Genomic DNA, 13540 nt, shown 5'->3' with positions numbered 1-13540 from the left:
TCCGTAATGCTGATGGGAAGGGCCCGGGGAGGGGGAGGGGAAGGGGGGCGCAATTAACTAAAATGTCATGATTTGTTCTCAGTTGCACGCCGAGTGTTTCTTTTTTCACCGACATATTGCAGATAACCATGTGACCGAAAAAGGATCCCTCCTCGCTGCCGCGTTGATACTTTTTAAAGGAGAAAATTTGGTTGTGGGGAATTTCCCCACAACCGTTTTCGTTTTCGTTTCTAAATTTTTGCATTTTGGTTTCTAGAGCACGGCTATTGTTGTTGTTCCTGAGGGTACGAACATTCCCAATCGGGGGATCGGCCAAATACCAAAGGTTGGAGAAGAAAAAAAATCCTGTGTAATTATGGGGCACTGTACAAAAATAATTATGCAGTGTTGGAAAGCATTTCGGATTTAAAATTTCGAAAGAAAGAACTGAAAAATCGAAAGAAGGTAAATAATGCAACTTATGACGAGAATCCATTAGTATTTTCGATGAAGCTCAGGAAGGCAAAGCAAACATCCCGGCGGCTGAGCAGAAACCTGAGACGCCGACCATATTTTGTAGCGTGAGCTACACTGGCCGAGGTTGAGCAGTTTCGCGTGGCTCCTGGAGTGCCGTGCTGCGCATGCGCGAGGAGCAGGGACGTCTCGCGGCGCAAAGCTGGCATGCTGGAGCTGCCGCCGCCACGACTAAATTGGATTGGATTGGAGTGTATTAAATTGGATTGGTTTGGATGGGATTGGAAATCGTTTTAGTAGCAGTAAGCATGATAATCAGCTAATCCTAGACAATTAAGAAACCTAAGAATAACCAGCTGAACCTTAGCTCACGCTATGTATATCCTGGCATAGCCGAGCTAAGCGACTGCAAATTTTTTTCTTCAGCTTCGCCCGCCTTGTCTCAACGAGGAAGCTTAATTGAACCAGAATAGGACAAACAAAGTGCTTCCGAAAAAATCGTCATGTCCGAACAAAGGCGGAACACGCACTTTGCACCTTTTTGCACCCCTATCCTCTTTACCGGTCCTTTCATTTCCGTTTCTTGTCGTTCCATGCTCCACAGCATCATTTATCTGCTTGCCGTGAAGCATACTTTCCGTAGAAGTTTCTGGCCATCAGCACACCACCTCTTGCGGCTCCTCGCTTTTATTTGCAGGGGTATGATATCAGCTTCCCCGCCATTTAAGCTCTCTGCGGTTATAATGAAACACTACAACACTTTTTCTTGCCTTGCCGCAATTCTCGTTTCGTGTGGTAGCGTTGCCTTTGACAGCTCCCATTCGCAGACTTGGTCTTAATATGTCGGAACGCAGCGCTCTTCTGCAACAGAGATGCGTTTGCAGCCGTTTTGTTTTACGATAAGGAGACCAGCGTCTGATGACGATGTTGATGAGGATGGCGGATGAGGTAGTGGTGGTGTGACGGCGATGCTGATGACGACGACGATGATGGTTGCGGTGGTGATGGCCAGCACAAAATGACGCATACCAACTCAGAAGGATTGGTAAAAAGAACTTAGCAATCAGCGAATCCAGTTAAGCAACACCAATCCGCAAAGCGAAAGGAAAGATGCAATCTGAACATTGAAGAGAAAGAAATAGGGGGGAAGCAGAGGGAAAAAATTGCTGACGATTACGATACTCTCTAAAGCGAAATTTGTGCGCAGCACGAACTATAGTCTTTTCGGTCAAGGCGCATAGCTGATGTGCCTCAGGAAGTGATCGCGTGACCAGCGAACGCACGGCGGCGCGCGATACTCTGCCGTTATGTCGCAGAGTGTCGGCGCCTTGGAGCATGTTGTTGAAAATCGTGTTTTGAACCTCCCGCGCAAATGTCACGTAGTTCGGATCATAAAGTTTCTTACAGTATACTTACTAAGAAACTCTATGGTTCGGATGAGCCCCCGACGACGACGAGGGACCCGAAAGACCGATAAACGTGCAGCAAGCAGGGCGTGCTGGGCTTCTGTGCTTTTTGTGAACTTGGAGGAACAAGACGCTTGCTTTAGTGGATGTCTGGTATTGCGTTTCCTTTATCGGTCGCCACTAGACGCCGAGGGCGGCACACACTCCCTTTCACTGTTTTCTTTCAGTCGTCGGTGTTCCCATTGTTCACTACGCCGTCGCCAAACCACAGTAGGGGTCGCTAAAGTGCTGCGCTCTAAAAAGGAAACCTGACCAGAATGGGTGTAGCGTGGGCCCGCTCACGAAGAGGGTTTCCGGAATGAAGAAGTGGATAGCCCGTGCCACATACCATGGCAGTGGCCCAGCTCCGCGCCCCCAAAGACAGTAGCCGCACTTGTGCATGACTATTTGCTTTATTAAAAGCGAAGCTGTTGAGCAAATAGTTTGTGTATGGTGTCCGCAGTTAAAAATACCAAGAAAATGCCGAGTGCTCGTGCACGCGTGCCTCAAGCGCGCGTTCGTCAAGCTAAGCACACCCATTTAGGGAAATCGGCCAATATTGACAAAAACAACAACAACAAAAAACTCGAGCGTTCGCCACGTGCCTCGAGCGCACGTTCGTCAAGCCAAGCATACCCACTTAGGGAGATTGGCCAACATTGGCCACGAAAGATCTACAGCGTTCGCCGTATCGTGGCTACACTTGCTCGGAACGAGAAAGACACGTCTTAGCGTACGCCTCTCGTTCGTTCGTCCTCGTGTTGTCGTGCGCATGCGCTCTGTACCGTAGAAGAGCCGCGTCTTGAATGTCGAAGCTAGGTGATCATTGACTCCACTTGGCCCGGCAGCGGATAGTTCGCACGGCCGAACAAGAAGCCGCGCTTTGAGGGGCTCGGCGTGCAAAGCATCCGCTCGAGGCATGCTCGAGGTGATAAGTCGCGCTTGCAGAGTGGCGTACGAAAACGGCGACCAAAACGACGAGCTCACGCTGGCCTTGCTCAACATAAGGCCATTGAAGTGCCATGCCGCCGACGTCAACCACAACACCACAACGATACTTAAACTCAACTTTGTGTCCGTCAAGATCACCTATGTACAACAGCTTCGCCCTTCAAGTGTTGCGCATGAGTGCAAACGTTCCTGATTTTGTTCCTCCGTTTTTTTTACAGGAAAACTATATTTTATTATCAATTTTACTCTCTTTTTTTCCATTCTGATTTGTTACTTTGTTTGCCTTTCCCTTTCGCCAAAGTTCCTTTGAGCGATATAGCCGACGTGTGTAGCATCGAAACGGCCCCTAAACCCACGTGACTGCAACGCGTTTCATAGCGTGTGCTTTACATCACTAAAGCACGAATGATATGGCTGCTAAAGCGTGCCTGGGCATGCGCAGCGCCACGAGGAAAGCGGAGAGTGCGGCGGTGGCCGCCGTTGGGCGTCCAGTGGCACGTCATCACGTACGCACCGCGTGGGCCTCATTCAGCGGCGCAACCGTCACCAGCAAGCCAGGCCGCTCTGCGCGGCGTCGGATTCTCAGAAAGATCTTCCAGACGGTCTACATCAAACACGCTAACGTAGGAACTCCAAAAAAATTGGGTCAGCATCACACACTTAAAGTCACGAAGACTGACAAAACAGCAGAGCTATTGGCGCTCCTTTCGCCCGCCCAAGCCCACCTCGACAGCAGACGCCGCCTGCACACACATCGCCTCTCTTCCAGGAGAGACGCTGCACGTCAGAGCTTACGTCATCACCAGGCTCAGCCAATCCCATAGGGACCTGGCGGCCGTTGAATGGCACCGCCGTCGCTTCAGCGAACAGCGCCGCTAAGGTGGCTAGAATGCCACCTTAGCGGCGTTCTATAAGGGACCTTAGCGTTCTAGCCACCTTAGCGCCGCCCGTGGCGAACCGTTCGTCAGTGGAATGCCGGTGGCGGACAGCAAAGCATTGTTGCTCATGGCTTTCTGTCGTTCTGCCGCGGTGCGGCTTGCAAAGCGCAGATAACCCAAAGGTCTTTTTGCAGATCGGTAAATCTTGAGCTTGGAGGTGACCTTTACGAGGCATGTCATGTGTGTGATTTACGCCCATACTCAGTAATTACAAATAGCAGATGACGCATAATGCGCCAAGCTGGAAGTGCAAGTTCATTCCTTCGCCCAAATTTTGCATGCCTGCATGCAGTTTTGCCGTATCGAGGAATATATTGGAGCTAAATGATCCTACAAAGCCGGTGTGTGCAGCCGATCCAGGAATGCTGCGGCGCTGGCCTTGGGCAGTTGATGACGAAACGGCGTCGTGCACAATGAAAGACAAAGTTGGGGGGTGCCTTCTAAGATTTACCTCAAAACAGAAATTGTGATGGACGACGCTTCCGTACCTTCATTAACTACAGTAGAAACGTGTTTAATTTCACAGAAATACTCTTGCTACAGCAATCGGGAATCGTTTACAGAATAAATACTGCATGATACTAGAACGTTATTGCTTGTCGTGGAAAAGCATTGCTTTACAAGAATTGCAATGGTTGCTGGCTAGTTGGTTAATGATTTTTCGAAAAACATTTCTTGCGCGGCTGAAGGACGACAGACAGGAGGGTGCCAAAAACCTGCCTTCAGTTTTACAATTGAATGGTGCGGTCGAATTTTACAACCGGCCACCTACGATTGAAAATCATGCACTCCTGCGTCTAACGACGATGATGGTTTATCGCAAAGCTTTCTCGGGTGGGTTTCCTTGTTTGCATTGTCGATTTAAACTTTGACCAGTTGAGCTTTAAATTTGACCAACACGCAGTTTGGTCTTTTGATCGCAACGTCTTTGTCTTTGACCCTTCCCCATTCTATTTCGCATGAATAAAGGTTCGTGTTCAACCATCGTCGTTGTGAAACGATGGATGGATGATTTTGCTGTTTAATTTTGCACTTCCATGCACCCCTCTCCAAATCCAAACTTCTTCCAGCGCGTCAGAAATGCGTCTGTGGTGGAGGACTCGGGCTGACGCACCCCTATTTGAGGCAACAAGTCGCGCGTTTTTGGTTTTTTCACAAGGCATTACACGATTTTTTTAGGTACTCGGTAAAGAATACTTAAGCATTTTTTAAAAAACATAGGCTCACGTTAACACTGCCAGATTTTCTGACTATCGTTGCCAGCCTTTATTCTATGCAGGTGGGAAAATGGGAAGGGGAGGAGGGATATTGTGTAGCTTGGGCTGTTGCGTGGTTGGATAACTTTGGCTCACGATGAAATGACCACTACAAACGTGGGAGTTCCGCTTCGGCTCTCAGACTCCCATGCTGTCACAGTGTCGCCCACCAAAACCGAAGGCACAAAGCTCACGGTTACAGAAAAAGTGTAAACGGCCACGACGTTTCCACGGCCACACAAGGAGGTATCCCAGCGTTAAGGTTCGCGTGAAAACGTAGTCATTGAAACCAGTGAAGATAGTTTCAAGTGGTAGAAATGAATACGAATATTAATAGTTTTATTCCTACTCAGACCGCGCGGAACCAGGCGCAGAGCGCTGCAAAAAGCGCTGATGTCAACGTAGCCCATTCCCAAACTTAGAAGCGTTAAGTAAGTTTACGTAGCCGTTAGTGCATTTAAGGAGAAATGAATAATAGTAATAATAGTTTTATTCATACTCAGAACGGGTGGAGCCTAGCGAAGATCACTGCAAAAAGTGCTCATGTCATTGTAGCCCACACCCAACTTTAGAAGCATCCGACAAGTTTACGTAGCCGTTATTGCATCTAAGAACCCAACACAGCTGTCTAAACTTCGTTTCACCGCACATATCTGCTCACAGCACCACCAAAACATTCAACGCACCGAAGCAAACACGACAAGAACAACGGAAGGCTGCGTAGTCCAATGCACCGACTCATTCCACTAACGAGGGGAGCGCCGAGTGGTGGCGCCACCCGTCCAGCTGACGCGCCTCCTCTCCATGGCAGCTGCACCGCGCCGCGCGCTCGTACACAGAGCTGTCCCTCTCCTCGACTACGGCCCGGCTACTCCTCATACTCTCAGAAGGGGTAAACTGCGCTAAGTAAGACGCTACACAGAAAGAGGTACACAAAGACAGGCGCAGCTTTGTGTATGCACCGACACGCCCAACAAGTCCTTCTATACTCCTCATACGTCATTCGTTGCGTGCCACTCCCCTTCCTCCTCTCGCCACACGTCGCGCAGCTATTAGTTCCCTCCGCCTCACTTAGCTTTCTCCCTCTCCACTTCTCCGAATGGAGTTTTGTGTTAACATTCGGCACGCCCAGAGTTCAAGCTCAAACAACTCTGCTGTTAAAAATAACCGGTGCCAGTTTAATCACAAAACTCGGATACATAGCCCGCAGCAGAACTCGTGATTATTACTCCTTCAGCGCAAATCTTGAAGGAGCTCGTAGCGACGTTCAGTAGGAGAATAATGCTTTCGCATTCAAAACTCGTAACAACTGCAGACGACTTTTTTAAAAGACGATAGTCTTTCTGGGGCTACTTGAACAACAAAATGTTTGCCTGTATGTCTGTATTCAGCCGCTAGGCCAAAAGTTACAGGAATTCCTGGACGCGACGTTTATATAGGCAAACATTCCCAAACTACTGAACGTGGTGGCAATGTTCATACTTGTCGCGTTGTTCAGCAAAAAGAAAACATGAGGCATATTTGAGGCAGAAAATCAATAGATAAGTGATATTTGCATTATTGTATTTAAAAACGCATGGCTGCTTGATTTTAGTGGTAGCAAATAAAATATTACGCTGTGAAAAAAAATGTTTGAATCAAAAATACAAAAAGTGCTTGGGCGCGACACTAGCCGTCCTGGCGGAAGTCTAAAAAGTCCAGGAGATTGTACTAAATGTTCTAAAAATTCTAAAAATGTTCCAGTAGATGGCACGCGAGCAGTGGAACGCGCCCGAATCGAGCAAACCACCAGCGTGTTTATCGTGGGAGCAGGGATACGGGAGGGGAAAGCGTCATAGTTAGGGGACAGTAGGAGAGAAGAGAGGCGTTTGCGTGCAAGCGGCGTCACTGATCTATTGCATGTGCAGCTTTCCCGCTCATGGCAGTGCTTTAAACGGGTGGGTACACCGTAGTTATTTAGTGAAATGTAAAATATTTTCGCGCAGCTAATATTGCGGGTGAAAACTCGCTTTGTGCATAGTTTCTAGTCTTGCACGTTGTGCGACTAAGCTCCAGAGTCATGGGAACTGTCCCATACAAATGCATGTGGAGTAAGATTTGACAGCGAATTTAGAGTTTATTTTAGAGCTTTATATTAAACTTTATTTATTTATTTATTTATTTATTTATTTATTTATTTAAACTTATTTTATAATGTTATTCTCCACGTTGACTTCTTGCTTTGTGCAAAATATCACTTTCCTGGAGTGGCTTCGCTAGGTTCCTGAGAGGTCGGAATTTTGAGCAAGAAAGCTGGGTATGCGCCTTTCGACGATATTTGCACCGTATTGTACGCAGATTTGCAGATTGTTTTCTTATCTTCCCTACCTATGTCTTTCCGCCATCTGCTGACAATTTTCCAAACCTAAGGCATCGCCAAGTGGACTTGGAAATCCACGTCAATGCATTATTATAGTGAGCGAGTTGGTTGCTGTAGTAGTGAAACACATTAAAACAGCACGGGAAAGATGAGACCCAAGGAAGATGACGCAAAGGATTAGCGCTATCATCCATCTGTCCAGCGCTTCTCGCTGTTTTATTGTGCCTTAAATCCACTCATAATTAAACAAACGTTCCTTCACAACACCCTGCATAATCCGGAAAACGGCGCTTCTCTTGTCAGCGCCATCGTGCTTACCACCACCACCACCACGATCACCACCATCACCATAATGATCATCATCATCATCAGCAGCAGCATCATGATCATCATCGCAGACGGTTGAAGAGGGCAAGAAGTAGCGTCGACCATGCCGGATGACAACGTGCACTCCCAGGGCCCGAACCAACAGGCGTCGAGGTCTTTTCAGTCGCAGCACGACGACGACCCGGCGCGCAGCAAAACGGCCGTTGCAGCGGCTACAGCCACCGTGGCGCTCTGCCTGTTCTTCACGCTCGCCGTAGTCGTGTCAGCCGTCACGTTCTACGGCCACGCTGGAAAGAGTGGCGCCATCGCAGGTGGTGTCACGACCCCCGTCACGGCGGCATCTCAGCGGACCCCTACCGCTACCGGCAGTGTCAAGACATCGCCCACCAAGGAGACGACGGAATACGTGATGCCGAACAACACGGGCCCGATGGACAATGACGCTTCAGCCCTCTGAACGTCCTAGCTACTGGCGACTTACCCGCGATTGCTGGCAAATAATCCACCTACGGCGGGATCTTGATCTTGTCCCCAATGCCGGCGTGCCGATATTTCTTATGCCTCAATCACTAAATACAGCTGTCCCCTTTTAAATTAAACATCTGGTACAATTTTACTTTGGCACCATTCAGCTCGTCCTGGCATATTATCGTTTTAAAAATGAGCACATTTGACACGGGGGCCGCCTTCATATTTACTTTACTTTTACTCACTTTAAGCATCCTTGAGTAAAGGGTTTTACTATGCTCTCACTTTCCGGAAAGCACAAGTGTGATTACGTCGAATCGATAAACAAACTATGAAGACCTCTCCAGAAGCGTAGGCTTTCCATGGTAAATCAACGCTTAAAAGGCAATACGACGCGAACAGTTGGTGTTTGTCGGTACACTGAATCCTATAGCTTGTATTCAATGGCGAAGCACGCACGCAGGCAGGTATGTGAGTGCGCCGTCACTGGTTACGTCGGGCTCCACGGGATGGCGGTACTTGTCCGTGCTAAGAAAATGATTGGTGTTGGACGTTCTAAACTTTACCCCACCGAACGCAAAGTAATGGCTCGAGTCCAATGTAAGTGCGATTAATATCGCTGTTGACACCAACCACCGTTGAGAATCGGTTTGAAACGGAGCACACGACGCACACCGGTGCTTTTTGTTTTCTTCGGCGTGCGGGCGCAGTGGCACAAGCCGCGCCATGTTTGTGGTGCAGCGGCCATGTCCGTGGCCGTTTTCAGTGTTGCCAGGCGAAGAAATTGACAGCTAAACTTTTCAAAGAAAGTTTGTTTTGTGGTTGCGGTGGCTGATGCTCAGCGCCTCTAGACTACTGTGGTAGTAATGGAGTTAGAATGTTACTTAAAATGTGTTGGCAATGCGTCTTCGGATAATGTGCAGGATCTATGAGCTAAGCATTTTATGCTCTTCGGGAATAAGTTGAGGAGCATGAAATCGATTAAGGTACGGCGCCTTATTAGTCGATTGCCTCTGCAGGTGCTGCTGTGCGCACACCTTAGCTCAATTTATTTCCCCATGACAACCTGTTTATAAATTCGAATGCGGGTTTAGATACAGCGATGATGAGCTCAAGTTCCGTTCCGCGCTGCCATGGGTATCCTTAGGTTTTTCTTGCCGGGAACGCCGCAGTCAAGGAGGTGAATTCGAATGTAAGCGGCGGCCGAAGACTTCGAGAGAGATAAATGAGGCGCTTTTGTATGGACACTTTCAGACAAGCGTAACATCACCGTCACGTGTGGTTCGAGAGGAGAAAAATGCGAGCATCCCAAATTCTGAATAAATGGCTTCATTCCGCGCTGGGCGAGTCGAGTGATGGTCGTCATCGCATTGACATGTGCTTGCCTGTTCCTTTTTACAGCAAATCTGTCTATAGCTAGGATGCCGGATTTCGTGGTGTCCACGCGGAAAAACGCAATGTGGAAAAGCCAACTTACAAAGACGAAGCTTACACAGACAAGGTATTAGGGCCACCATATCTTGATACAAGACGGCTTATATTGCCCCTAAAAAATGTCTTTTTAGCTTTGTCAGCTTACTAAGACCATGCTTTTACAAAAAAAAAAAAAAAAAAACGCTTCGGCTTAGTTTCGCTAACCTTGGATATACAAAGCAAAAGCTTGGCTTAGTCTGGTTGAGTCTCGGTTTCGCTTGGCTAACCTTTGGTATTGCCGACCAAGTCTCAAAGCCGTTCTGTTCCCTTCTCCCCTATCCTCCTATCCCTATGTATTCTTTCCTCCCTATCCCCCCTCCCCTACACCAGCAGGCGTTCCGGTGTCCGCTCCCTAGGCAAGACAATTTACGCCTGTTGGTGGATCTTCTCTTTCCTATGAACAATAAATACATACATACATACATACATGCAACGCTCACAGAAGGAGGCCGGGTCATCCATGGCGAACGCACCCTTTCGCTTCGCCGTGCGCGAGGCGAGTCACGTTGCCCGAAACGACCCAGCGCCGGGTGGTTGGCTGCCTCGGCCGCAGCGGCGGTGGCGGCCGCTGTCGCCGCCCGCAGGCGCAACAGCGGGCCCGGCGAATCACGCGATGTGGGATTCGCCGGGTCCGGTGTGTCTCCGGTCAAAAGGTCATTGGTCAAAAGGTCAAAAGACCCTTTCAGGGCTATACTAATTACCGAAGGCGTGCCGATACTAGTGCGGGGTCCAACGATCGTGCCCGCGGGACGGCACGTAAGCGACGAGCGAGAACTGACGGTGTATGTATATGGGGCTTAGGAGAATGCCGAAAATCGCTTTCGAAGACAAGGTTCCCGCCAAAAAAAGTTCAAGGGCGCGTACACCAGTATCCAAAGAGACTCTCTCGATCCTCGTTTCGGCTCGAGCGACAACGTGTCCAACAGTCTGTGGTTCGATAACGAGTACGCAGATATGCAGATTTTTTTCTTATCCTCCCTAGATATATGTGTTTCCGCCATCTTCTGACAATTTTTCAAGCCTAAAGGTTTGCCAAGTGGACTTGGAAATCCATGTCAATACGTTAATGTGAGCGAGCTGGTTGCTGGAGCAGTGAAACGTGTTAAAACAGCGCGGCAAGTACGCAAGGAAGACGACACAAAGGACTAGCGCTCTGTCCAGCGCTATCATCCTCCTTAAAGAGACACTGAAGTGAATTTGTCAAGCTCCCGTTTTTGCTTGCACTGCGTAGACTGGCTCAAATTAGCACACTTTTCGTCGTTTATCCGGTTGACAAATCGGTAATTATTTTACAAAGCGCGAAAGAAGAAAAACTGCCATGCGCGGTTTGCGGCGGCCGCATAAACTAAGCTGTGACGTTAGGAGGAGGGGGCACCGTGATTGGACGATGCCCAAGGTTAGCAATCAAACAAGTTTCGGTTTCGGTTTTGGTTCTGTAAAACAACATGTTTGACATCCGATGGCGTCGTTAGATGGGCATTCTCAATATCCCAGTAATCGTAGTACTGCCGTGTTGTCGGCTGTAAAATGCATAAGATAAGCCTCCCAGGACGGCTTGGAATCGTAGCATTCACTAGCTGAGGCCTACGCAGTGCATGAACGCCCTCCGCGTCCCCGCAGACGCTCAAATACATGCGCTTTTCCCCCATATTTGGAGCTTTCCTCACTCATGCCTGTATCGTAAAAAGCGTGTTCGCACCAGGCCAAGGGTCTGTTGATTCTGGCCTGTGCCCGCTGCCCGCAAGCAGTCGGTGCTTATGGCAACAGCACGCCAACGAGAACTCGCTAGCGCGCCAGTGCCAGCCTGCGCGAGTTCTGTGGGCTAGTTCGTGGAGCAATGAACGTTGCGGCCAAAAAAAAAAAGATGAACGCAGTATAAAAAAATCGGCGAAAAACGATAAAGTTAATTAAAAAAAAAAGCACATACCCGCGAGGATTCGAACTTGCGACTGGCAAAACACTTGCGGTGACATACCTAGCGCTCCAAACCACTAGGCCACGCGCGGGGGTTGCCTGACGTTTGAAATATAAGGTATATAATGTATAACCAGTTTACATTTTTATTTAGTTTTAGTATTTCAAGAAGCTCAAGGGACTATTTGTTGTATTGCGCTCGTGCAGTAAGCGTCCCCCGAGTTTCCACAATAGCTCACGTCTAGCAATTGCATTTCGTAGACGGAAAAGCGTTCGCAGAAGCGTAGTCGTGCTGCTGACCGCTGTGCTTGTATGCCCAGCGCAAAAAAGTGCTTCCCGCACCCTAGGTTTACGCTGTATGGTAAAAATATCAGTTGATTTTATTTCCTTAGTACCTATATTGACTTCGCTGACTCTTCTCCCCCTTCAAGAGGCCTTATATTTTCCTACTGGCGTACCAGTCAGCGAAGCGTCGCATGTGCGCTTGTGCAGCGCTTGTGTGAAGCGACCTTGACTTGGAGCTAGATACAGTGTACAAACTAAGGAAGTAAAGAAAGGCACATTCTTCCATTCCCAAACGTGTTGTGGCTTAGTTTCAACTGATCGACGACCCGTCGGCGGCCGGCGGACTAAACGTTTTGCCGACTGACTCGGTCGCGGAAGGTCGGCGAGCCGTGCAGTAGCGCAGCCAATAGCCAGCTCCTCTCCTGCTGACGTCACACGAAAACGCCACAGAAAATGGGCGAGAGTGCAGAGAGGAGGACAGAATTTTCGAATTGATTTTTCTACTAAATAAATTCGCGTAAACGTGCGTAGAGTGGTCGAAACAGGGCCTAGGGACTCCGGACTACAATTTGCGCTCGTAATCCCGCATTGTTTACAAATCACTTCAGTGTCCCTTTAAGACCCGTCCTCGCCATTTTATTGTGCTTTAAATCCACTCATAATTAAACAACGTTCCTTCACAACACCCTGCATATCCCGGAAAACAGCGCTTCTTTTGTTAGCACCATCGTGGTTACCAACACCACCATCATCGTCGTCATCGTCGTCGTCGCCGATATCATCATCATCATCATCATCGCATACTCTTGAAGAGGGAAAGAAATAGCGTCGATCATGCCGAATGACAAAGCGCACTCCGAGAGCTCGAACCAACAGGCGTCGAGGTCCTTTCAACCGCAGGACGACGACGACCTGGCGCGCAGAAGAACGGCCATTGCAGCGGCTACAGCCACCGTGGCGCTCTGCCTGTTCTTCACGCTCGCCGTAGTCGTGTCAGCCGTCACGTTCTACGGCCACGCTGGCAAGAGTGGCGCCATCGCAGATGGTGTCACGACCCACGTCACGGCGGCATCTCAGCGGGCCCCTACCGCTACCGGCAGTGTCAAGACATCGCCCACCAAGGAGACGACGGAATACGTGATGCCAAACAGCACGGGCCAGACGGACGATGACATTTCAATCGTCTGAACATCCTCCTGGCGGCTTACCCGCGATTGCTGGAACATAATCCGCGTACGGTGGGATTTTGACCTTGTCCCCAATGCCGGCGTGCCGATATTTCTTGCGGCTGAATCACTAAATACAGCTGTCCCCTTTTAAATTAAACATATGGTACAATTTTACTTTGGCACCACAGCTCGTCCTGGCATATTTCCGTTTTGAAAAGGAGCACATTTGACATGGGGGGCCGCCTTCATATTTACTTTACTTTTACTCCCTTTACTTCAGGCAGCATTTAGTAAAGGGTTTTACTACGCGCTCACTTTCCGGAAACTACAAGCTTGATTACATCGATAAACAAACTATGAACTCTGCGGAAGCCTAGGCCTACCATGGTAAAGCAACGCTTAAAAGGCAATACGACGCAAGCAGTTTGTGTTGGTCAGCACACTGAATCCTATAGGTGGCATTCATTGAAAAGTTTAGCTGTCACTTTCTTCGCTTGGCAAC

This window comes from Haemaphysalis longicornis, unplaced genomic scaffold (assembly GCF_048455015.1).
Source record: "Haemaphysalis longicornis isolate Haplotype H1 unplaced genomic scaffold, Haemaphysalis longicornis Haplotype H1 scaffold_3, whole genome shotgun sequence".
NCBI classification, from domain to species: Eukaryota; Metazoa; Arthropoda; class Arachnida; order Ixodida; family Ixodidae; genus Haemaphysalis; species Haemaphysalis longicornis.
This window is presented reverse-complemented; position numbering follows the sequence as displayed.